The 27,835-nt window shown below is 34.6% G+C and overlaps 1 long non-coding RNA gene across 1 annotated transcript; it reads left to right on the top strand.

The window, feature by feature from the left end:
• Nucleotides 1-472: 472 nt before the first annotated feature.
• LOC112128217 lies at nt 473-27,835 on the top strand. The gene is made up of 3 exons (XR_002910903.1): nt 473-722; nt 27,088-27,356; nt 27,686-27,835. It is a non-coding gene; the product is annotated as an uncharacterized LOC112128217 (long non-coding RNA).

Genomic DNA, 27,835 nt, shown 5'->3' with positions numbered 1-27,835 from the left:
AGGTTTTATAATTTTTTCAGTTATTTAAAACTCCGTCTTGAGAATGTGTATCGTTTGGTAGACCGTCTCAGACACGATGAAGCAATTTTTGCCCTGTCATCAATTACAAGTGTCCTTGCAAGTCATGCAGCATGCAGACAGATTTTTCTCTATTACTGCTTTATAACTACTACAGTTTATAACATAAGAATTCTCTTGATTTGTTGAATTTAAGTTCATTTTAAAACACCTGAAAGGGAGAACTTATTTGTTTTTCAGTCTTGTTGTTTAGAAAAACTTGTACCCAAGAACCAATACCTAAGTTTCTCTGTGTTGCAAGTCGAATCTTACCCAAGTGTTTAGACCTTCAAAAACCTAAAAAATTCAACATAGCAAAACTAGGCATCGCACGATCAATTTTTCAAATTGCACAACTCTATGCGTTATAAATTTATAAAAGGAAGTGGTTCACTTATATACATATTTTCAGGCAGCTTAGCATCAATGTAAGCTTCAGAGTCCCCCGTCTTCAGCGGGGCCTAGCATAGGTTCAGCTCCTGAGAAAGCGGAATCAGATCTGCTGTGGGTGCCAGGAAAAGTGTGGATTGAAGGCCACGAACAGGCAGACAAACAAGCAAAAAGTCACATTTATTGGACCAGAACCGCCAAGTGGCATCGACAGCAAGCTGCGGCACTCTCAACACACAATAATGACACATCTACACAGAAAACAAACACTTTGAGTGAGTACAAATATTTTGATTGAGTATATAATTTCTAGCATTGTATAAATTCATTTTTTCACATCCTACATATTTGTATAATTTAAACAATGTTTATAAATCCCAGGTCCTGGAGATGATCTCTATAAAGACCGAAACGTTCGCCCGAAAAAGAAATTTTTTTCTAAACCTTCGTCACACCAGACCATATCTCACGATCTTCAAATAATCATTATATTTTATTTAATAAAATAAATAAACAAATAAAGAGGGGGTAAATTTCACGTTAGATCTTTTAGGTCGCTTTGGAAGGAAGGAATACTATAGTCACCCTAGGGAGAAAAAAATCTGAACTTTAATTCAAGATACTCTACTACTATTTCACTCAATTACTTTTTATGAATTTTATAGAAGGACGATGATTACAAAATAACATACAAGCCAAAATCTGATTGTTAAATGCCAAAAGCATTTCAAAGACATAAATAGCGAGAACAGGCGATCCAAGACGATGGATATCAAGATACAGACCTAACTACAATATTGACAAACGAAATTTTCTGTGAATGGGAACTCAATTACCTGATACATTTCGGATACATTTAGATCATTTCCATAAATTAATTTTCGTTTATACTTTCTTTGATAAAAGATGACATACTTGTATTTCTTTCTTATCTTCCTGACGATTGGCGAGTCGATACCAAAATCTTTAAAATTCCGAAAACTTATTTAATTTTTACAAATGTGTAAAAAAAGGAAGATAAATAATAATTGCGCCCAATATCTAATGATTTTTTAATGCCGAATTACCCCTGAGAGACCAAACAGCGAGAACAGGCGGACCAGGAAGATCGATATTACTACGCAGATCAAATCATAATGTTTCCGAACCTAAGTTTCCCTAGATTAGATTTTTACGATTTGCCTTTTTACGACATGTATTGGTCTATTGTGCATCTCCATTTTTCTTCATCTAGAACTTCTCGTTAAGCTTGAAGCATTTCCCGAAGCTTTTTCAAGCGCTCCCGTGTGTATCTTTCAGTCCCTGGCTTTTCCATTCCCAGGATTAGGAATCTCGCGCCTATATAGGCCTTCGTCAGACCAACAGAGGACGTTTTACGCTGTTTGTTCTTCTTCTTGCCAATATCTGCACAGGCTTTTACCACTGCGAGTCTATACATACGCCTTCGGAGCCTGCAGTGTCCAGTTAGCAGTCCAACTATGATTCTAGCCGTAGCAAATCCTAGATTTAGTAGTTCTGCTGTTAGTTTCTGCAATGGGCCTTTGATAAATTTTTTCGCATTTGCCCTGGGCTACATTCCCATTGAGCAGAGCGCTTATTATTAATCCATTGTCCAATGGATCAGGGTTTTTGACAATTTGGTAAGCCACAAAAGGGTTCAGAGCCAATAGGTGTAAGTTTCTCTAAATAGGAGCTTTAATCTATAAATCGCACTGAAAAACAGGAATTTTACATTAGGTCTTCATAAATACCATATATTTCAGTAAATATAATTATGTATATGGCTTTTACCAATAAATCAATTTATCTACACTTAGAAATATCAACAATTTTTCTTCGGGCTTGGTCATTTATATCTTTTCAAAACTAAAATTATTAGAAAGCAATTGATGAACCAAAAACAAACAGTCGGTCGAATAATGAATAAAATTAGCGGAATAAATTAGCCTAAGCCCGTTTTTTATTATAACTGTTACTGATTAGCGTTCCCTAAGTTGTTTTATATTCACAAAAGTATCCAATGACCCGGATATTTATGAATATGCACGAGATGAAGAGAAAAACGATATCAGAGGATGCTGAAAGTCTTGTCAAAACAACGGTTTCACGATCGTTGTAAATTTGTAATGCTGAAAAATTAAGGGATATTCTGCTTTAGCGGTTTCCTTAAAATTGCTTTTTTAATGACGCCCATGAAAAATGCGATGTCTGAGAGACTCTCATTTATCCAGCGCGGGGGTTTGTTGGATCTTTTGGGAAAGTCGAACGAGTCGTGTTGCTGTTGTTTAGTAGATAATAAATTATCTCGAAAGCTTATTTCAATATAACATTTAACTATAATGGGCAATACGCAACACAAGCACAGCTCAGAAAATTATTATTGTATTTTTTTTTTTTAATTGTAGACCTAATACAGGTACATATGGTTCAAATATCACCTGTATCTATCGCAAAATTTCGGCAAATTTATGTCAGAAACTTACTTTTACACATGATTTTCTTAATTACACTATAAACAATATAAAGTAACTAAATTAACAGAAGAAAAGGACAAAATTATTGATAGTCGGAAAATGCATCATTTGCTATCTCCGGTTTCTGATCTGTTAAGAATTATCAGTTCTATCTGAATCCTATCCATGTGATTCTGCTTTCTATAAGTTCTAAACAAATATAATTACAATAGAAAACAAATTTTATATAAGAAATACAACGCAGTAAAGCGCAAAGAAACTAGAACTAAATATTTCCTCCAATTGCTTGGTAATAGAGCAGTTTTCTTATATTTCGACCTCAACAGTTTAACTTATGATTTTTCCTCCTGAAGGTGGGATAATAGGTCATCTCAAAAAAACCACAACCAGTTTTCATCCACAACGTTTCTGATTTATTTTAATCCTTCCTCAGGTGAGTTAACGCCTATACACAAAACAAATATTTCTTACATTTTTAGATCAACATGGTTATCGTTGTTTCTTCACTTCTTACATTGGTTAAAACAGTGGTTCAGTCATTAGAACTTTGTAACAGTTTATTTTAAAAAAAAGAGACAGTGTGGTACATATTTAAGTCATTTAGACTCCCAACAAACGTTTTAATATTTTGAACCTGACTAGACTTTTATCACAACCTATCATGTGACGTTTCAACTTCTTATCAACATCTTATCACAGACCAACGAATTAACATTAAAAAAAACATTTTTCATAAAAATCCACTTTTAAACAGCAATTTTCTTTATTTTATTAATAAATGTTAACAATTATTATCACAGATTTTAAGTTTCCTCCAAAGTTTAAAATTGACTAGATTATTTTTAAATATTGTTTAACAAATTAAAATAGCAAAAATTGACTAGATTATTTTTAAATATTGTTTAACAAATTAAAATAGCAAAAATTGACTAGATTATTTTTAAATATTGTTTAACAAATTAAAATAGCAATCACTTATCGTATCACAGTCTTGACGGTAATTAACAGACAATTTATCTTTTTTTAAGTAAAGTAAAGGCCTCCAGGAACTTTTGTCTTTTACTATTTCGTTCCTTTGTAACAATACTAACATCATCAAATAAAAATGTGTGACCTTCAACAACTGCATGTTGCGCCAAGGCAGTTTCATTGTTTTTATTATTTTGTTCTATATTTATATTGATAAATTATATTCTTTAGGTATTGTTTCGTTTCACCATAGTATACTTTCTTTCAGTCTTTGCATTCAATTTTGTATACCAGGCCTGATTGTAGTCCTTTCTCAATTTTATCTTTTAGCGGTGAGAAGTACTTTTACTTACATTACTGTTTCGTAAGGCCAACTTAACTAGAGGGAACTTCCTTTTCAGACAACTTCTCAACTGTTAAATGTTCGGATTAAAATAAATCCGAAACGTGTGGGTAAAAACAGGTTGTGGTTTTTTTGAAATGACCTATTTTCCCACCTTCAAGAAGGAAAAATCATAAGAGTATCTAATGTCGATCTTTTCTCTATAATCTTTTAAAAATTAGATGATGATATGGGTTATTAACACTGAAAGTTAAAGGTTTAACATGACTAAGTGAATAGAAAATTCTGTAAGTGGAAAATAGCTGTTGCCAACGTGACTAACGAGTACCTCCCGCAAAGTATTTAGTTGCGCTTTGTGATTATTCCTTGTTGGTATAGCTACTATAGAGCTAGACTACTGTTTTATATTCTTTTATCTGATCATTGTTAAGTTTTTTTTTCAATATTGCTTTTTCATTTGGTGTTGATATTTCATTTATTACGAGATTTCTCTTGCGGGGTGATGAAACTGTAATTTGGTTGTCATTTCACCGATCATTTTAAATATAAAGGGACTTGACTCACCTAATCACCCAGACCCAACACTGAAGATCCAGGATAGGAAGACCAAATCATCGGTAACGTCCAAATTACACTGATGGTCAAAAATAACCACACAAATAAATACTCACTTTTAATGTTTAAAATTACACCTTTATTTGATTTAATTAGACATAAAACTTAACACTTTGCTTATTTGTTTAAAAATATGTTAATCCTTTTATCACAAACAGTAACATTTTGTCAATCCATCCTACTTGACTAAACATAGTAACTGAAAAATGCCTTTTTTACCTGTTATTTAATTGATTGCAATATGTTTAATGACACCAGACAAACATTTAAGTGAACACAATAGTGTATGAATGTAACGTTAATAGAAGATTTGTAAAACTAGCAGGAGGTAGCTAGGACATTGTCAGGACGGCATTCCACTATAGACAAGCCCTCTTCTTCATCCCAGAGGATCAGTGTAAGGTTGATCTACAGTCGAGACAACACGATGAACGCAAGTGGAACTGATATTAGAAGTTTCATAAAGCAAGACTGACACGTTTCCATTTCCAGCAGGGCTATAAGAAGAAAAAAACTCTGACAGCCTGCCTGTGGACTTCTCAGCATGTGGACACAGCCCACGATAAGAATGCTCCAGTTTGCACGTGAACTTTTGAATTTAGGCCTGTTGAAAATTAGGAGAAAATTCTCTTTATACCGATGAGGTGAGAATAGTCAAAGGAGAGAGTCGCTTCTTATGTGACCTTCCGTGTTGACTTATTGATGTAATGGAGTGCCATTTCCTTCGTCGCTAGTATTCAGTAGAAGGTATCTAACCTGAGAAAAATAATTGCAAAATATTATTTAGGAGTAATGTACAGTACATTAAATTAATTTCTTTTATACATGTATGCGAAATGCCCAAATCCCGTTTGGTGTTGCAGCCGATGGGTCAAACCTCTTTACAATACTGCCCAACGGCGTGGCCGCAACGGTTTAGGCGTTCATCACTGAAAGGTAAAGGTCCCAGGTTCGAATCCAGCGGCGCTGCATTCGAATCCGATATAACTAAATATGGGCTTTTTTCAAAAACACCGTCACCCTGAGGGCTTACGTGACCTCTGCTGTTGCGAACCTAGTAAAATTTAAAAAAAAATTGCTCAACACTGTAGAAGGTTTCAGTTTGCAAGTAAACACATGAATTGGACTTTGGGAATATAGAGAGTTTTCTTTACAGATGAGGTGTAATAGATCCAGGTTAGAGGTTCGCTTCTCATTTATGTTCTGGGTGGTCGTATTTTCCAATGAGACATGTTCATGACCAACAGCATGTGGATCGTCGTCATGATAGCTCAAGTGGTAGAGCAGCGGCGTATCTAGCCGAAGATCGTGGGTTCGAATCCCTCTCGTGACACTGACTTTTTATCTCAGGTAAAAACCTTAATTAATTGAAAAGACTTTATTTAGATTTTATGCAATATACAGTTAAATAGAATTTCTTGAACAATTTTATTTTTCTGAAGTTGTGAAAAGGGCATCATTTGAAACACCTAAATCAGCCCTCTTTCTTATTTTCAACCTAGTAAGCTTAAATTGGTAACTTAATTTCTTCTAAAATAGTAGCAGGTTGGGTTTTCAACGGAAAACAGAAATTGTGTGTAATGTAGGAATTATATTACTATTATTATTACCTTAATATTTACAGGTTAAGTCACATGAAACAACATTGGATACAATTCCCTAGTTTTCGAGCTACGCTTGACCAATTATTATCTTTCAATTATTTAACGTATTTAGTTGAGATAAAAAAGTCAGTGTCACGAGAGGGATTCGAACCCACGACTTTCGGCTAGATACGCCGCTACTCTACCACTTGAGCTATCGTGACTTCGATCCACCCGGACACTAACTTCCCATCTCAACCACACTTTTTTGAATTTTCCCTCCTTTTTGCCATTTTTCACCCCACCTTTTTATCTCAACTAAAAACCTTAATTACTTGAAAGATATTAATTGCTCAATTAATTATACACAATTTTTTTTCGAAATGAAAAATTTGTGTCACAGGCAGGATTCGAACCCACGACTTCCGGCTAAATACGCCGATGCTCTACCACTTGAGCCACCGTGACTTCGATCGCCCATGCCACAAACTTCTCATTTCGACTACTCGATTTTATTCTAATTGTAAGCAAATCGCGGCTTCATATAGAAACACGTTTTATTATCGATTAATTCTAGATTAATACTAAATTTTAACAGCTTCTACTAAATATATAAATACTCAATTAATTGTACACAATTTTTTTCGAAATGAAAAATTTGTGTCATAGGCGGGATTCGAACCCACGACTTTCGGCTAATATTAATTGGTCAAGCGGACCACGAAAACTAGTGAATTTAATAAGTTAAAATGAATTATACCTTCACTAAAGTTCTCCGTGGCCATTTCATTTGTCAATCAAATAGATTACACGACATTTGAAAAATTGCAAGAAGGAGGGAAAATTCAAAAGGTGGGGTTGAGATGGGAAGTTAGTGTCCGAGTGGATCGAAGTCACGATAGCTCAAGTGGTAGAGTAGCGGCGAGTCTAACCGAAGATCGTGGGTTCGAATCCCGCACGTGACGCTGACTTTTTTATCTCAAGTAAAAACTTTAATTAATTGAAAGATATTAATTAGTCAAGCGGACCACGAAAACTAGTGAATTATGCCAAATATTCGACGTCGAAGCCTAAATCGTATTACACTTGAAGATGTAGGAAATGCTGTTATTAAACCTCAATTTGTTTCAAATTCGCTCCTCATTCATGTGCCGGTTGGTATTTCCTTCGACGCTTGTAACTTCAACAATTACTTGCCATTGAGGAGTAAGTAGTGCAATTTGCGCCCTACATCGATCAGAGATTTCAGCTAATGCACGGTATACAGGCCACATGTAGATCATATTGTGAATTACCTGGATATGGCTGGAATTGAGTGCATAGTGTGGCCACCACGCAGACCAAATTCGAATCTGACCGGACATGTTTTTATGCAATGCCGTCGTCGGAAGTCAGATTCAACATCGAAGTGGTGGATTGTGCTGTTATTGAATTTGAATTTTTCTTAGTCGTACAAGCCGAATTCAGTACCTTTCTCTTTCTTCTACAAACCAATCCAGCAAGATAGGCAGACCAAAATGGTCAATAATAACCACATTATTTTTATTTTATATTCACATTTTATTAAAAAGTATATTTAACATTTTTCATATAATAGTTTATGAGCAATTTTATTCATATATCTGGCGTAAGTACGTTTTGAATCGCATACTGTGAATCGTTGTCATATTTTATGTTGGATATTTTATGCAAGAATTTACCTTTATTTGAGTTATATATCATGGAATTTTTTTCTTCTGTTTGTTTAACAACCCAAGTTTGGGCAAATAGTAAATCATTCTCGATTGTGATCTTCTCTCTTTCTACCTTTGCAATAAATTGTATTATAATTATCTAAATGGTTTTGAAATTAAATAAACACTTGATATCACCGTTTTTGACATTTAGATTGCACGAGACGAATAAGAACTTCCGTAGACTGTGCTTGTACAGCGAACCAGAAATGGCAAAACGGCTTGGCCTTAAATAAAACTCTATCGTTTCCATGGCATTAATGCAATGGATGATCTGTAATACGAGTGATTTTTTCCCCAATCGATTCGATCTCAACGGATACCGTATCGGGTGAAAATGTTCGTGACTCTCGAACAAAACTAACCCTTAGGGAGGCGTTGAGAACAATGGAACGTATCAGGCTGGAGGTCAAACTCCCTCAAATAAAAATCACTGAATGAACCGGCGAGACTGTTATTTGATGGTCGACTTTCTCAAAAGGGGTGCCGGGATACTTTTCCCGATAAAGGTCAAGTGTAAAAGGAATATTCATTGAACAGAAAACACACTTCGCGGCTACGATTTACCAAATTGAAACGGCCATAAAGGAGGAGTGTATAACAATCATTACTCGACTTTTATCTTCATCGCAGATCCATTTCAGGAAAGGGCACTCGCACTGGTTGCATTTACGATTGGCGATTATGATCTGAAGGAAATTGAGGTAAACGCGGGCTCGTATTAGGAGATAACAGTTTGCCTTTGTTGACCAAATAAGTCGTTTGGGTATGAGGACTGGAACTTTCACTCCGAAGGGTTGTCACTCCCTGGTGTGATGACCCTAGGGTCTCAACCTCAGGGGAGATCACTACCACGTAACGCCGGGGTCTCTATCTTCCTTAAGCCAGACGCCCAGGAGATCGTTTCCTACGGGGTTAGCCTGGTCATTTCGGCCAGGAACGCATGAAAACTATAAAAATATAATCTAGTCTAAAACGAACTAACTTCTATCATACAGTAGCACAAATAAATACATTCACTCCTATGTTCCTCGCACCCAATTTGATAATTCAATGGAGTTCTCGATATTCCTCCATCAACCTACACACAATATTAATAATCTAATCTAAATTAGGACCGATGGGTGATTTTTATTAATATTCCGCTATCGATCCTAAACAGATGCACTGCTGGAGGAGCGATGGTGAAGCTATTTCGCCATCAGTCTTTCACCAATCTCACTAATAAATACATGCACTAAAAAACACACATAAAACCGTCCTATATATATTAAAACAACCGCGACCTCTAAAAAGTGGAACAGGGGACCTAGAAACGCGCTACTGTGCCCAAGAACCATTTTTAAAATTGGCGGCATGCCTACGCGCTCTCTGTAAGGAGCCAAGGCATGACAAGCTTCTATTATGTGGGATTGGTTATTAGGAAAGGGTTATCTCTTTTATGAATGAAAATAATTTTCGCACATACTGAAATAAACATGCTGCCGTTTTAGAAAGCAATCCCGCCAATCAGTAATACCACGAATAGGATTTAGTCTTAATGAAAATAAGATTGAGACGTATTGAATGGAGTTTATAATATATCCGTAATAAAAGAAATAAAAACACAATCAAGTGTAATTAATACAAACAAGCATATATTTTTACTTAATAAAGCATACAAATATATTGGCAAAATTTTGATACGATACGAAAAAATATAATTATAAGAGAATAACATTAACCAATCTTACTATATGGAGCACCGGCTAACACTGCCAAATGCTCAGATGGCGCAAAGCCGAGTTAATGGCCAGAGCCAGCTTAATTATTCTTAATTAAAATTAATAAATCGTAACAGTATACTGTGTCAATAATTTTACATTAAATAAAATTACTAGCTCGACAAATAGGAGTGTTCAGTCTTAGGCTAAATTCATCGACTCTTTTGAGCTGTTTTTATCAAAATATTATTTAAATAATTCTTAACTAATCCTCAATAATATGTCGCAAGTTCCTCCTGAGGTTAAAGGCCTTTCAAATCAAATAAAATACTAAAAAAAAATCTATTTTTTATCACGATAATTTTTTTATTGTCCAACTAGATAAACATTGGAGCTAACGCAATTATAATTTTTCAAGGAAATTATTTTATTTTAATTAAGTTTCGCACAGTTATGTTAAAGGCAAAATGTTGAATTTTATTAAATTCACTAGTTTTCGTGGTCATCCGCCTGACCAATCAAAGAAGACAAATCACTGACTTTTTTATCTCAACTTAAAACCTTAATTAATTGGAAGTTGAATTTTATTTTCAATAAATTGTTAGGTTTTTTTTTTATTACTTATTCATTATCATTTCTATTACCTATTCATCAAGTTCAATTTCAAAATTATTTCTTTCAATTTTTTCCTATTTCTACATGGAAGGATCCACGAGAAATTCACTATATTTTTTGAGTTGTTTCATATCGAATACGCTTCGCCTTCTGAGTTACGGTTATACATTAACGCACAGCATGCATTCTGGTCACTGGCGTTTGAAGTGTCCAACTAGGAACTTTTATTATTAAACATTTAATTACATATTAATACAAATAGTCGACCTTTATTAATTAAATTATCAGTTGATATGGGAAATTTTTTTTGACGATGAGACAGCTGTTTAATGACGAGTTTTTCTCTGTTTTTTCAAAGAAAATTTGAACAAATTTATGCTAGGAAAAGAAAAATTATTATTGAGAATAAATAGGTATAAAAATTTAGGATTTATCAATTATTATTTTTTTTAAATTAGAGTAGTGAAAATGACACTATAAAATCTCAGCGAATTAAGCTTTTTTAAGTGTACGTCATTCAAGTGAAATTTTATCCGCAATACCAGAAAATTAGGTACCCCGTTTTTTAAATGGTCTGTTTTTCTTTTACCGGATGTTCAATCCGTTAATTGCATATTTTGAAGAAGGCCTAACTTAAAAAGTGGATAATTCGAAGTTCGATTCCGCTTTCTCCGTGATCTCTACCGGCCTGCAATTACCAAGTCTTCTGATCCTATGTCGTTAATCGGGTAGAAAACTGATTATCGTGAAGCTTCGGAAAAAAACCGGAAATGCAGTTTGTGACGATTTCTGACTGATACCCAAAAATAGCCGATATTTTACGTTAAAACTAGGCAAATATGACCTAAATGTTTTTTTGTTATGGGTGGCATTTCTGTCTGACAAGAAGGAGGCCTTAGCGTAGCCTTGCAATGGGCCATAGGATTAGAAAAAAAGTAATTAAGTAATTTTTGAAATCATGGTTTTCTGTTTTTGTTTTGTATGTGTTTCAAGGTTATTATATTAAATCGTTCAATTTGTTTTCCCCCTATAGTATAATAAAATAACGAAATTGATTGTATTGAATAAGATTTTACATGTAACCGGTTTTAATATCGATAAGTCGCTTGAAGTAAGCTAATCTAAAAAATTTCTTTTCGAAGAAAACATTTCGGATTGTTTAATTTAAGCACCCTTTAAATCCTTTCAATATGGATTTTTATAGCAAATTAAAAATATAAATTTTGGGCTGGCTTAGCTGGAGGTATTTTTTCTCCGGTGGTCCACTTAAAAATGCCTAACTCTGGATTTTCTCCAATGTCCACAGTTAAAAATAACAGTTGAAAAGCTGATTTTCTTTTTCGAGCCTTTATCAACAATCTTTGTTTTTTATGTCATTATATGTATGAAAAACAAGAATTAAATTAAAAACACTCCAAACGTTTTATTATACTGATTTATTTATGGAAGTCAGATTTATTCTTTATTTGTCGGTTAGAAAATTCCGTGTGAAGTTACTGAGTCAACTTTTTTTTTTTGACTGGGATTCCGACATCTAGGTCATTTCAGCCCCCAACTAATTCTATATTCTATTTACCCTTTCAAACATATAGTATACTCATTCCGTTGTACTTGATATTCCTCCACCGACCTATACTCAAACTAATCTAGATTGGGGTTGATGGAGTACTTTTATAAATATTCCGCCATCGACCCCGAACACACATTCATACCTCTCGATGTTCGAGGGGCGATGTTGACGTTATATTTCACCCTCACCCCTCGCCATTCACGCTAATAAATACAATCACTCAGACAAAACATATAGACACACAACACATAAGACATATTATATACAATAAAACCCGCTGCAGTGCTCGAATACCATTTTCAGATTGGATGGCATGCCTACACGCTCCCTGTAGGGAGCCAAGGCACGAAATGTTTCCATGGGACACATCGAACAACCTTTCTCTGCATAAGGGGCACCTGCGCGAGCTTTGGCCCAAGAACAGGTGCCCGTGTGTCAACCGCGTATGACCTATTCTTAATCGCGTAACGACAATTCCTTGTTTCCGTCTCAGGTTCTCGGGTGGCCATCTATGAATCGTGCTCTTGACGCGCAAAAGCCTCTCGGACGACCCGGCCCTCTTGAGTCAACTATTGATCAGTGAAGTTGTTTCAAAGCTATCACTAATTTTCTAATTTAAAAAACTCAGAGACAATTTAAGAAACTTTTTTTCCCAAAAAATCTGTATTGTTTTTGGGTTTTGCGAGGATGCACAAACCGCCTAGATATTTGTTTCCTGCTAAAAAAAAATTATGCATTTGATTTCAATATAAACCTCAAATTCGCCCGACCACATATTGTTTCATTTCATGTATTACCAAATTATGTTTATTTTTTAGAAATAAATAAATTTGATATTAGTAGTAAAAAAAAAAAAAAACCTGAATATAACATTTAAAAAGCCTATGTGGTTTATGAAAAATAATAAAATGAAAACAGTAATAAAAATTAAAAATCAATCATTGGGCTGTCAAGAATATAACATATCCAATACAGTATGAATAAAAATGATTAATACTAAATTTTATCAGCTTCTATTAAATATATAAATACTCAATTAATTATACACAATTTTTTCGAAATGAAAAATTTGTGTCACAGACGGGATTCGAACCCACGACTTTCGGCTCAATACGCCGGTGCTCTACCACTTGAGCTACTGTGACTTCGATCGCCCATGCCACAAACTTCTCATTTCGACTACCCGATTTTATTCTAATTATAAGCAAATCGCGGCTTCATATAGAAACACTTTTTGTTAACGATTATACTAGATTAGCGGGACTGTGTACGATTCACAAGTCGTCAAAGTCGTGGGTTCGAATCCCGCCTATGACACAAATTTTTCATTTCGAAAAAAATTGTGTATAATTAATTGAGTAAAAATGATTATATTCGTTTGTATTTCCCTTTAGATATGATAACTAAATACGTTAAAATTGTTTATCGCCTTGAATATTTATTCATCGAGCATCCAGTGACATGCTATTTTGCAAATATACATCTTTTCAAAAAGCTACTGACAGCTCTAGTTGCTATTGAAGTATTGGCAGCCGTGATGACTATATTATGTTGTAATTTCGAGTGTATGCTGTCACTGGTGTCCTATTCTAAGGAGACAAAATATGCATGCTTTTTTTTTTTAAACAAGTAAGAAAGAACAATAGTTAGTTTGTAGCCTAGGAAGTAACGTGATAATAAAGATTAATTTAAGTTCATGAAGCTAATCTGTTCGAGACTTCCGCGTATTTATTTGTTTTCAAAGTTTGTTGTGTTTTTTATACTTGATTGTCCCTAGTTATTTGTATGTGGAATACACTGTTTTGATATTTGGGAGATTTTCTACTTTTTAATGTATTAAGACCGTTAGTAAATAATAATCGATTTATATAAATTTATACAACGGATCCTCGTAGCACTGCTTCAGGCTGAAAATTATGCAGATTGGAAATAATCATTATTGTTGTCATCCCATATTAGTTATGCATCAAATGACCGTTAGTTTAAATTTGCATGTGCACATCTCCCCGATTAATATGGATAGATTTTAATCAGCAGCACCTCACGCGAGGAATAGGAGGATAAATCAAGGATTAAGACCCGCCGTTCGAATCCTAGAAGGAAACGACTGCAAGGACAATTTATAAAAGTGTCCCTTACCGCAAGACATTACCGCAAGACAGTCGAAAATTCCGAAACGAGTTGAATTTCTAATTCCTCCCTCACACCCTTCTGGGACCATACCACGAAAAACGGAATTGTTAAGATTGTGAAAGCAGCGTTGAAAGAAAAACACGAATCATTATTTACACGTGTGATCGTGACATCCAACAACCACCTGACCCGGCCGAAGAAGTTCTTTAACGAGAGGGAAATCCTCTTCAGAGAGGTTTTCTAGGACGATAGAACGATAGATCATTTAACGTGGCTGAAGATTTAAAATGACTTTGTATACTTTTGCCGTTATGTAAGACGTAGTGTATCGAACCTATTACTTTCAGTCTAAAACTTATAAATTTTATCCGACAAACTATGTTATAACTTTTATAACTATGTTTACGGAAATTATAGAAGATGAAGCCTGGAAAGTGCTCAACACCCTTAAAGGAGATGGAAATAACGAGGGCCAATTCTACAACAGATATCTTATAAAGTACTACCAAGGAAAAATGGAATAATTACCATCAACTACCAACTTTTTCTTTCTAAATATAGAAATTAAACTTTCTCGTATCAAATGTTGAAAAAATTTTAATTAAAAAGATTTTAGTCATTCGGAACACTAAACTTATTAAAAAATTAATTATGTTTTTAGTAGAGATAAAAAAGTCAATGTCACGAGCGGGATTCGAACCCACGACCTTCGGCTAGATACGCCGCTACTCTACCACTTGAGCTACTTCGGAGAGCTTTAGTGAAGATATACTTCATTTTAACTTTTTCTATCTTTCAATTAATTAATGTTTTTACTTGAGATAAAAAAGTCAGTGTCACGATTGGGATTCGAACCTCGATCCACTCGGGCACTAACTTCCCATCTGAAACCCACCTTTTGAATTTTTCCTCCTTTTTTGCCATTTTTCAAATGTCGTGTAATCAATTTGATTCTCGGCGACAATTGAAATGACCACGGAGAGCTTTAGTGAAGATATACTTCATTTTAACTTATTCAATCTTTCTATCTTTCAATTAATTAATGTTTTTACTTGAGATAAAAAAGTCAGTGTGACGAGCGGGATTCGAACCTCGATCCACTCGGGCACTAACTTCCCATCTCAACCCCACCATTTGAATTTTCCCTCCTTTTTGCCATTTTTCAAATGTCGTGTAATTGAAATGTAGTTAATTGACTAGATATTAATTGGTCAAGCGGACCACGAAAACTAGTGAATTGAATAACTTATTAAAAAAGGGAAGCTAGGGAAGGCGTAGGATTATTGGTATTTATGAAACTTTCTAGCGATAAGGTTAATAATTTTTTGTCTTTGTTGTACATGTATTGCAAGATTATTAAGATATTTTTTTCAATCTTGGATACGATGAGATATATAATAGAAACTAAAGAAAGTAACGCGTCTAACATACCAACACAGAGCGATAGGCAGATCAGGAAGTTCCGCCAAAGCTTTATAACGGCGCAGACCATGTAGGCAAATTTTATAAGATTTATATGTTCTTGATTGTTTGTTAATTCTTCGAATAGAACAGCCCCATCTTCTCCAAAATGTGATTGTTTTATAGATTGCTCGGATAGGGTAGTTATGCAAATAAAATGTGTATAGGAATGATCCAAGAATACTATATACTTCTGATGTAAGATGGAAATATTATTAACTGCGTAAAATCTCTGAAGTTATGCCATTATGCACTAAGTGTCCGTTAGGTATGTCTTAAGCTTTGCTAGTAAACATTCATGCCATACTCGTTCTAATACCTTCTGTTTATCAGGAAAAAACCAACAAACGTTTTTTTCCCCCCGTAGATATCTAAACCTGAATTGGGTTGCTGGGAGTACCCTTTCCTTGTTCGGAATCACCTAGATACCAATATCTTCTGATCTATAGTTAGCAGGATTGACTTTCCATTGGATTGTCTTGCAATAAGGGTTACATTGGCATGTTGCCGCAGATGCGGATTATGGGTTGTGCAGAGCTAGACAGAAGCAAAAATTTTTCTTTTTTTTAAAATTATCATTAGGTTTCCGTTGTTTGCCCTAGATTGGTGAATTATCGGAAAAAGTTAGTAAAATTTTTAAACAAGAAGGTTTTAGAATAGCTTTTAGGAGTACGGGTTCACTTAAAAACATCCTCTCAAATCCTAAAGACATGGTAGACAACTTGGCAAAAAGCGGGGTTTACCAACTCAACTGTAATGATTGTGATATTAATTATATAGGACAAGGCGGTAGAAAAATAAAATCGAGAGTAAAAGAACACTTGCCTAAATCGAACAAATTTTCGGAATTTAAGGACCGTCTAAAAGAAACAAAACATAATTTCAATTCAAATTTAAATACAACAGTGTTACATAGTTTCAACAAAGGGAGAGAACTAGATTGATTTGAGAAACCTGAAATTAAAAAATGTAAAATTGAACATGGTGATAAATGCATTAATAATATAACAGATTTTGATCTACCTCCCATTTTAAATATGTACATAAAAGATATAAAACGTCCAAATAATTAAATTTATTATTTTAATTGTTATTATTTTTATAATAATTTAATAATATTAAGGTATTATTCTAATTTTTTACCTTTTATCTTTATTCACTAATTTATAATTAATTTCTTACAGTATTTACCATTATAATATTTGCTTGTGTTATAATTCCCGCTTTTCGCACGTTCAAATTAAGCGCCATTAAAAAACCAGCTTCTCATTGGGACGTCGCGCTGGCGGGGGTATCAGCGGGTTCACTTTTGCAATTCATGTCGAGAGACGTAGCTGGAGAAATCCTTCAACCTGATGATGAGCTAAAGGGCCCGAAATCCGAATCGTTGCAAAACAACTTACTGTGAGTAGGAACTTTCTTAAAAAAAAAAAAAAAAAGGATTGAACACCACACTCACTCCATCATTCATCATTGTTGTTAGCAAAAATCTGTGTCAAATAGATAGAGTTATTAACAATAGTTTCACAATTGAGTCCGGACGGTTTTCTTGCAGGTGAATTACTGATGGCTGTAAAAGGGGGTAAATAATGGAGGTAATGGAGAAAGCTTTAGATATATCATGCCTTCTTCGACTCGTCTAAACATACATTTAATTGAAAAAAATTGAAGTGAATGAAAAAAATACATCACAAATATTACAAGCTCATAGACTGTATGTTGAAACTCCCATTAACATCTGCTAATTATAAAAGAGAACTACAAACAATTAAAACCTTGTCTAAAAAAATGAATATCAAGACATATTTATCGATAGGTTGCAAATAAAAAAATAAAAAAAAAAACTTTAAAAGAAGCAACAATCAGACTCAGCCACCCCACCAAAAATAGAAAAATGATGCATGGTGGAGTGAGTGCGGTGTTCAATCCTTTTTAAAAAGATAGTTCCTACTCACAGTAAGTTGCTTTACAACGATCCGGATTTCGAGCTTTTAGCTCATCATCAGATTGTAGAACTCCTTCAACGATAAAAGCTCGAATTCCGGATCGTTGTAAAGCAACTTACTGTGAGTAAGAACTATCTTTTTAAAAAGGATTCCCCACCAAAAATATGTCTTTAGGTTTTCGTTGCTTCCCATACATTGGAGAACATTCAGAAAAAGCAGGTAAAATTCATAAATGAGAAGGTTTTAGAGTATCTTTTAGACGTACGTGTTCGCATCGAAACATTCTCGCAAAACCTAACGACAAGGCTGACAATTTGTCAAAAATCGAGGTTTACGAATTTAATTGTTATGATTGGAAAATATATAAGACAAAGCGGTAGAGAAAACGAGAATTAAAGAAACCTTGCTTAAGTCGAACAAATTTTCTTAATTTAAGGACCGTCTAAATGAAACAAAACACAATTTCATTTTAACTTTAAATACAACAGCATTACACAGTTTCAAATAGATTGGTTTGATAAATTTGGAATTAAAAAAATGTAGCATTAAACATGCATAAATAATATAATAGATTTTGATTATTATTAATTATCAATTATAAACTTGTACTTAAATAATATTCAATATACTTAATTAAAACATATTTTTCTTACAGTATATATTAGAGTATATATTATTAGCCATTTCATTTGTCGCCGAGAATCAAATAGATTACACGACATTTGAAAAATGGTAAAAAGGAGGGAAAATTGAAAAGGTGGGGTTGAGATGGGAAGTTAGTGTCCGAGTGGATCGAAGTCACGATAGCTCAAGTGGTAGAGCAGCAGCGTATCAAGCCGAAGGTCGTGGGTTCGAATCCCGCTCGTGACACTGACTTTTCTATCTCAACTAACAACCTTAATTAATTGAAAGATATTAATTGGTCAGGCGGACGACCACGAAAACTAGTGAATTTGACAGTATATATTAGGATAATATTTAATTCTGTTATAACCCGCGTTTTAAGCACGTACAAGAACCAGCTGCTGATTTGAACGTAGCGTCGTGTTGAGCGTTTGGCTTCGTCTAACTATGCGGAACGAAGTGTCGAGTAGATCGAAGCATAGACAGCTGTAATTTCACCTTAATCAAACCATCAACTGATAAAAGCAAATAATGCAAATTGATCATTTTCTCGTATATACTAGATTTAAATTAAAACTAGAAATTCTACACTACTAATTAAAGACTTAAATTACTAATACTTACACTACTAATTAATGACAATTTTAAACCAAAATTTACGGTTCATGCCCCAGGAGAGATTGGACAAAGAGGTGCGCCCCACATGCTTCTAGCTGGTACGTTCTTTGCCAGGTTTTAATATGAAATAATGTGCAAACATTTGAACAATTTAATAATAATTATTATTATATAATTTATAATTAGTTGTTTTTCGTAAGATAATAGATAGATTATTTAGAGATCGTGAGATGTAGTCTAGTGTGACGTAGGTTTTAGAAAAACATTTTCTTTATCCTGTCAACTTTTCGATCTTTATTGAGATCATCTTCAGGGCCTGGGATTTATAAACACTGTTTAAATTATACAAATACAAGTAGGATGTGATAAAAGTGAATTTACACAATGCTAACAATTTAGGACTCAAAGTATTTGTATTCAGTCAAAGCGTTTGTTTTCTGTGCAGGGTTGTTCCTAGGCCCTGAAAATGACCTCAAAGATCGAAACGTTGGCACGATAAAGGAAATGTTTTTCTAAAACCTATGTCACACCAGACTACATCTCACGATCTCCAAATAATTATTAACTAACGGTCACTAATACATAGAGCATTTGTGCATTAGCACTAAATACTAAATTTTTATTTTATCAGCTTATGCTTAATTATATATATTTACTCAATTAATTATACACAATTTTTTCGAAATGAAAAATTTGTGTCACCGGGGGATTCGAACCCACGACTCTCGGCTAAATACGCTGCTGCTCTACCACTTGAGCTACCGTGACTTCGATCAACGGGAAGTCGAAATAAGAAGTTTGTGGCATGAGCGATCGAAGTCGTAGTAGCTCAAGTGGTAGGGCAGCGGCGTATTTAGCCGAAAATCATGGTTCGAATCCCGCCTGTGACACAAATTTTTCATTAAAAAAAAATTGTATGTAATTAATCGAGCATTCACTAAATATTTTATGAGGTGCAACAAATCAATAGAATGCAAACTTAGAGGCAGTTTAATGCATTTTCTATCATTATTTGACATTCTTTACTAAGAATATTACATATTACTTTGAATTGTTTTTTAATATGTAACAGGATGTGATAAATGATTTTTCTATTATGATGAATCTCGACTTCAGAACGTAGTCAGTCTAACCAGTTTGACACGAAAGCGGAATAATGGGGCGAAATAAAGTGTTATCGCCTCTGGGGCGTTCCACAGATCATAAATAACCATTGCCCCGCGCAGGTATGCAAATTACCAATTTCTTGGTCCGACTAGCCAAATTTCATAATCCTCGTGCATAAGGACGAGTGAAAAGGGCTGATTAAATAGGCGTGAACTGACGATTTCCTAATGCAATGGTCGCCCGTGTTCTGCGAAGCCTCAACGTGAGAGATAAACCGGTGGCATCGAGGATTGATGTATGCCAGTATCATATCCGCTTCAAGTTTGTACATGGTTAATCTGAAATCAAGCGATTTCTTGGCTCGGGTGCTTGAGGGATCGGGCGAATTGTAAAATTTAAAAGCCGTTTTCATTCGTGATATGCTGAAATTGAGGTGCAGGGAGTGCACAAATTCTCTGCTAGAAATTCACACGGCCTGATCATCGCCACGCCAATTTACCACGTTCTTAACGCGCCAAACATTAATTGGGCAGTTAACGTTGGGAAGGGGTCCGCTCTTGAATTCGGAATCAACCAATTATTTCTAAAAACGTGATTTGGACCCCGTTCCCTCTGTGATTTACAAGCGGCGATTGATCCTTCAAATTTTTGGGGAAATAATTGTGCTGCAATTGTACTTTCTACTTTCAAGGCACGAATGACTTTTTTTAAATATCTTTATAAGCAAAACAACAAGATTCTTCTTGTTATAAACTTATATTTTACCTCCAGAAAGATCAACATTTTCTGCTTTAAACAACAGATTCATGCAATTTCTAATATTTAAGTAAATCATTAAATAAATATTTTTATTCTATAAAATACGATTACATTTATAGTAGGGTATGAAACTAATATACAGGCAGATAAGCATTTTTATTAAAGACAACCACCATTTCTACCCTTTTTCAGCATGATATAGTTAATTGGTGTGGCAGATAGAAGAGGCTTTTTGTACATCGCAACTGCATCATCATCAGAGTGGCCAATCCGTCAAACTTCCGATGCATAGAGGGCTGTAGAGGCTGTTTGATGACTCAAGTTACTTAGAACTTACTACCATACACTTATATTCTATAGATGTATATTTAACAAACATTTCTTTTACTAGAGAAATAAATATTGGCCAAATGCCCCTGACTGAAAAAATATCGTACGGCTGAGTCATTGCGACGATTCTTCGAAAATATGTATTTTTTTTTAAGTCGTTTCAACAAATAAACAATAATGTTTGGAAGTTCATTAATAATGTAATTTTTGAAGAGACAGAAGAACAGAATTAGAGAGAGAGAAATAATTCAATAATATAAATTAAAGAAATTGTTATACGAAACTAGAAAATTAGACGAATATATAGGTAGATAGAAATATATATAGATACGACATACAAAAGGAGAGCGAGGTAGATGTAGCACCACCAAAAAGAAAAGTGACACAAGTCGAAAATTATAAAAACCGGATTATTTAGTTTTTTGAACAATGGGTTTGAAGGTGTGTGATCCTATAGAAAAAATGACACAATTGCAGGTAAGTAATATTTAGTGACAAATTACATAGAACATATGTACTACATAAATTTATAATTTAGGGGGAAAGTAGCAGGGCTCTGTACACCCTAAAGCAATCATCCAAAATTTTAAATACTTTAGATATATATTGTAGAAATTTAGGATTCACTTAGTGGGGAAAAGTTTACAAAAAGCTACTAATCATCTATTGATTATATTATATTATGCAGGGTGAGCGACCAAGACCCGAGGGGTTAAATGCCTGGGTAGACTCGTACCCCGTCCCTAAAAGGTCCGGGACTTGGTCGGCTCACGTGTCCTGCATAAACCTCTTGGACCTGTTCACAAACCCCAAGATTTTAGACCATTTAATCTCGGGGAGTGATTTGGTGATGTCCTCTCCTTCAAAGATTTCAACTCCAGACCTAGCATATCTATCACCCTCTGCGAGGTAGTGCCTTACCGTTTCTTCTTTTATTTCACAAAAACGGCAAAAGGTGTCTGGTAAAATACCCATCACGGGGAGGTGTCTTCTCAGTGGGCAGTGGCCCGTCAAGATACCTATCAGCCTCCTAATTCCCTTCCTTGAGATAGAGAATAGCCACTTCGATTCTGCTGGTTTGATCGCCTTAACAAACTCTTTCGATTGACTGTGTCCGGGGGACAAATTCCACTCCCTAAGGAATTGTTTCATACCCCAGTTATTGATACTCTCTTTCTCTGTGCTCATAAGCGAGGTAATACCGGTTGTGGCCCGACAAACGCAGTATTAGAACCTTCTTTGGCCAGGCCATCCGCCTTTTCATTGCCATGGTGTTCTTTATGTGCTGGTATACAAATTAGGGTTACCTTGTTCTCAAACCTGAAAGAGATCCTATTGATCTAGATCTATAGTTTTCTCCACCAGTCGTGAGGTTGACAAATCTTTTTGTAATGCCCTAAGATTAGCCTGACTATCGGAAAAAAATTTAATATCTTTTCCCTTAATGTTTTTTCTATAAGTGTTCTACAACACACATTGATGGCCCAGATTTCCGCCTGAAAAACGGAGGTGTTATCGCCAAGAGGGGAGGAGATGCTGATTCCTAATTTTGGTATGTAGGTTCTGCACCACTCCCTCTACTTTCGATAAGTGATCCATCTGTGTAGCAATCTATGTTACCATGATCATCATCCAGACTATAGTTATAATCACAAGGGGTGACTACCTGAAAGTGCTTTTTCCCCGAAGGGGTTTTAATCTTTTTATCACTAACGCTTAATACTTGACCGTTAACCTAACTCAATAGTTGTGAGATTTTCGACTGACCTATGTTATTACACTTATGATTCCAGCTGCCCTCGCTAATTAATCTGTAGCTTAACCTCAATGTGAAGAGGTGTGGTATTGGTTTTGATTTCAAGAGCTAGGTTGGGTGTAGTTGAAAATGCTCCTCCTCCATCAAACAACCTAGTCTTTGAAATAACCTTAATTTTTTGCTATTCCCTTTATTTTCTAGACCTTTCCACCACACTAAAGCTGCGAAAAAGAATCTAGGTAGAATAATTGCAGTGTATAGCCATTTGGCTACCCATGGTTTGATGCCCCATGTTTTTCCGACAATTCTCCTACATTGTACCATTGATATAGTTCCTTTCCTGTTTATGTTATTAATATGACCTTTCCAATCAAGTTTCCTGTCAAGTGTCAAACCAAGGAATTTGATGGAATCCACTAACTATAATTCTATGCCCTGAAATTTAAGGGTTTTAAAATTACCTAATGTTCTTCTCCTGCTAATCATTATCAATTCTCGTTTAGCAGGATTAATTGATAAACCTTTATCACCACACCACCTATGTAGATGTAGATGTAATTTCCGCTTTCTCGTTGCCTTCTTCTCCCAGGTGTCCCGGGACCCAGCAGAGGCTGACTTTATTCTGCATACCTAATATATTTAGTTTGGTTTTGCAGTTCAGCACCATCCTTGAACTAATGGTATTTGAGCTTAGTGCTTTGATGGCTGCTTGGCTATCAACACCACCCATAAAGCAATCCCATGTCGTTTTCCATCAGTAGTGAAAGAGTCAGGGGATCCCTACCTGTGAGCAATATGGTACCATCATCTGAAAATAATTGACTGTAGAAACCTGAATTATTCAGAAGCTGTTTACAGTAATTAACCATAAAATAGGTGACAAACAGCCTCCTTTGGCATTAATTCTAAAAGTGCTACCACCTAAGCACATATTGACCAGCCTTCCTTCCAAGTAGGTCTTCACCCATTTAGTAAGGTGATGGTCGACATTGTAATTATCTAATGCTGATATAATGCAAGAAGTATCAGCATTATCAAACGCCTCTTGGATATCGAAGGAGCAACCTAGTGTATATTCATTATTAAATAATGATTTCTCAATCCTGCCTATTAGAGAGTGCAAGGTAGTTTCCACTGATTTTCCTGGTAAATAGGCATGCTGATTGGGATGTATCATTGTATTAATTCCACAATCATGCCTAATATATCTATCTAAAATTTTCTCTATAATTTTTGTGAATCATCTAAATTGACTCATATTTGGGAATAAAACCCATTTTAGTAGTGCTCTCTAATAATAAATAATAATAGATTCACTAATTTCGTGGTATAATATTATTATTATTAATTAAAGGAGGGAAAATTCAAAAGGTGGGGTTGAGATGAAAAGTTGATGTCCGAGTGGATCGAAGTCACGAGAGCCCAAGTGGGAGAGCAGCGGCGTATCTAGCCGAAGATCGTGGGTTCGAATCCCGCTCGTGCCATTGACTTTTTTATCTCAACTAAAAACCTTAATTAATTGTAATAATATTAGATGTCAACTCTAAACCAAAACATCTAAACAAAAAAATAACAAGTACAATAAATAAAAATATCAATACCATCAAATGTAAAACATAAACAACAATAAAATATAAACAGCAATAAAATAATAAAAAACAAAAATAACTAAATAAATATAAATAAATATGGCATAGCTCTAAAACAATGGCAAAATATAAATATCACAGGTATAACACACAAACGCTGGTATCATTAAGGAGTAGATATTTTTCATAGGTAGAAGTTACATGATTTATCATGGTCTTTACATTATGTTATGCTCTATTCTCCTGTGTTTTCTCGAAACTGTGGTATATCTCCCTACCGATGTGCAGATTGTATTTTGGCTCATGGAGAGACGTGCAAAAAAATTTGTTTGACTATGACGTCGCGAATCCATTTTATGTCAGTTTGCGTATGGATTTGGGTAAGCCTTGTGTATCTCGGAGATGACGTGGCAGGTCTTAGGAGTTTGTTCTGTATTGCTTAAAGTTTATTGATATTTGTGTCACAAGTGTAGCTCCATGTAGGGCAAGCGTAAAACATGGGTCTGACTATGGCTTTAAAAATTAGAGTTTTGTTCCATGCTGAGAAGCGATTATCTAGATAAAAGAGGAAATAATGTCTTAACAGCACATCGTCCCTTAACGACTAGCCCTTGGATGTGCTTACCAAAATTGAGTTTTCTGTCTAATGTCAGTCCCAGATAAACAACTTTGTCCACCAATTTACTAAAACTCCCCCAAAAAGAGTGTAAGCAAAGGTCTGTGCCTAGTAAAGAGAATTGCTTCAGTCTTAGAAGTATTTATCTTGAGCTTCCATCTAACTCAAAAACGGCTAATTTTTGCAAGTTCGAGATTTAATCTTTTTACGATGGTGCATAGTCTGCATGATGAGCAATATGGCCATGTCATCAGCGTATAATGCAAGATGTAGTTTTTTTTTATTTTAGGCGTTTAAGAAGAGTGTAAATAAGGTAGGTCCAAGTAGCGAAGCCTATGGAACACCTGCAGCTATTTTGAATTTCGGTGAAAGGGAGTTGTTCAGTGAAACTCGGAAGAATCTGTTGTTAAGATATGAATGGATACATTTGACCAGGTAACTGTAGGTGAACTCTTGGCTTCTGGGAACTAGGAAGAGCACTATGTGCCATTTTTGAATTGGCGGTACTGTCACCATTCGCGAAAAGTGGCATATCTTTGTTCTGTGTCGACCTTTAAAGCATCGGTGTACGTATTATAAGAGCACATTTCGAGTTACTTCAGTTTTTTCTTCTTTAATTAAGGATTTTATGCTGTATCGGAGTCACATTTTCACATTATGAAAAACAATTGTTAAATAATTGTACAAATATGTTTTTCATACCGTGAAATTAATACAGGGCCTAATGATGACCTTAAAATAGGTCAGAAAATTGGCAGTACCAACGTAATTTGCTTTTTCAAGACCATACGTTAATCTAGAGTGTTCGTGAATTATTTTAGTTTTATTTATTTTATTTTAATAACATTCTTAATTATGTTTTCTTATATTTTGACCTCAACAGTTAATCTTATGATTCTTCCTTCTTGAAGGTGGGATAATAGGTCATCTCAAATGATTTTTAAGTTTCTTAATTATAATGTATTTTTTTCATAATTTTTGAACAATGTTGTTTTTAACTTTTACATTATTTTATAGAATTCACTAGTTTTCAGCTAGTCCGCTTGATCAATTAATATCTTTCAATTAATTAAGGTTTTTATCTCAACTAAAGTTTATAGTTTTAAGGATTTCGTTAATGTTTCAATTACATTATTTTTAATCATCAATAAAACCTTTACTTCAGTAGTTAATTTTGCATTTTATATAACTAATTACCCCGGACTTTAGGAGGCTTGGCCTAACTTACTAAAATACGTACTACAGGGATGTTTATGCTCGTTTGTTTGGTTAGTATGTTGTCTGTTACTATCACAAAGAAATTAATACCCTTACAGTCATTCATTGGCTGCCATTATCGTAAGAGGAAACAAACTATCTAATTTAAATTACTGAGAGCCAATACATGCAAGAAAAGTGTCACAACTCAAAAAGGGGTAGTTTTTTAGGGGTGTTAAGCTGGATTTTTAAAGTTTAGTGTTTTCGTTTAAGTCTTGGAGAGAGGAAAGACAATCTTGATGGATTTTTATTGCCAACAACAATAATGGCATGCATTTAATACATAAGTCAAAAAAGTAAACTTTCATTTGCCTCTCTGTAAAATTTTCTCTTGTTGAGTTGTCACTTTTCTTGTGAGTGTGCGATATGTAGATAAATATATAGACAGAGATGTATAGAAATGTATATAGGGAGACCGATAGCGAAAGCGAGGGAGAGAGAGTGAGTGAGAGTGAAGGCGAGAGAAAGAGGGGGCAAGAGAGAGAGAGTGAGAGAGGGTGTGAGAGGAGGTGAGGAGTACAGACAGTTAGTTTAATTAATAAACAGACAGAAAGATAGGATCGAGAGAGAGAGAGAGAGAGAGAGAGAGAGAGAGAGAGAGAGAGAGAGAAAGAGAGAGATAGTGAGATAAAGAAACTAAAAAAAATGGGTTTCAATTTATCCTTTTTATTGTTTTTAAAAACCGCATAAACAACCAATAAATTCAATAGTTGTTAGACAAATAAAAAAGGCAAAATTGTGTATGATTGCCTAACATGAAAAAACAAAACAAAAATCACATGATGTGTATCGACAACATAATAATCACAAAAACTGAAATACTTTCTTTTTGTTCTCAGGTTTTTGCAGTCCGGTTGACCATGGTCATCATGACATGTACAAACTTCTTCAGTAAATGTCCACATATATTCTTCAGCGTTTGTTCTTTTGTGAAGATTATTTCGAAAGATTTTAATAACAGCAAACTTTAAATTGAAATATTAATAAACAGTTTACTTACTAGAAGAAGTAGTTTTCCGTTTTTTTAATGCAACCGTACAAAGCTTAATTTTAAAAAAAAATTTGCCTTAGATAGGGAAATATTGGAAAGAATCATAAGTCGAAATCTGTAAGTTCCACTATCTTATGTATGTTGTTCAGATTGGTCGTTAAATTAACATATGACCTTAGTATTTGACTCGACCCGGAGGCAACTAAGTGAAGAGAGAGAGTGAGAGAGAGAGAGAGAGAGAGAGAAAGAAAAGAGAAAGAAAGAGCTAGTGAGATAAAGAAACTGTATAAAATTGGTTTCAATTTACACATTTTATTGCTTCTTAAAACCCATAAACAACCAATAAATTAAATAGTTGTTAGACAAATAAAAAAGCAAAATTGGATGATGTGTTGCGTATCGACAACATAATAATCACAACTAAAATACTTCTTTTTTGTTCACAGGTTTTTGCAGTCCGGTTGACCATGATCATCATGACATGTATAAACTTCTTCATTAAATATCCACATATATTCTTCAGCGTTTGTTCTTTTGTGACGATTCTTTCGAAAGATGTGAATAACAATAAAACTTTAAATTGAAATATTAATAAA

The sequence above is a fragment of the Cimex lectularius genome, unplaced genomic scaffold (assembly GCF_000648675.2).
Source record: "Cimex lectularius strain Harlan isolate CLEC.00 unplaced genomic scaffold, Clec_2.1 scaffold323, whole genome shotgun sequence".
Lineage (NCBI taxonomy): Eukaryota > Metazoa > Arthropoda > Insecta > Hemiptera > Cimicidae > Cimex > Cimex lectularius.
The sequence above is the reverse complement of the archived record's forward strand: the minus strand, read 5'-3'. Positions and strand labels throughout refer to the sequence as shown.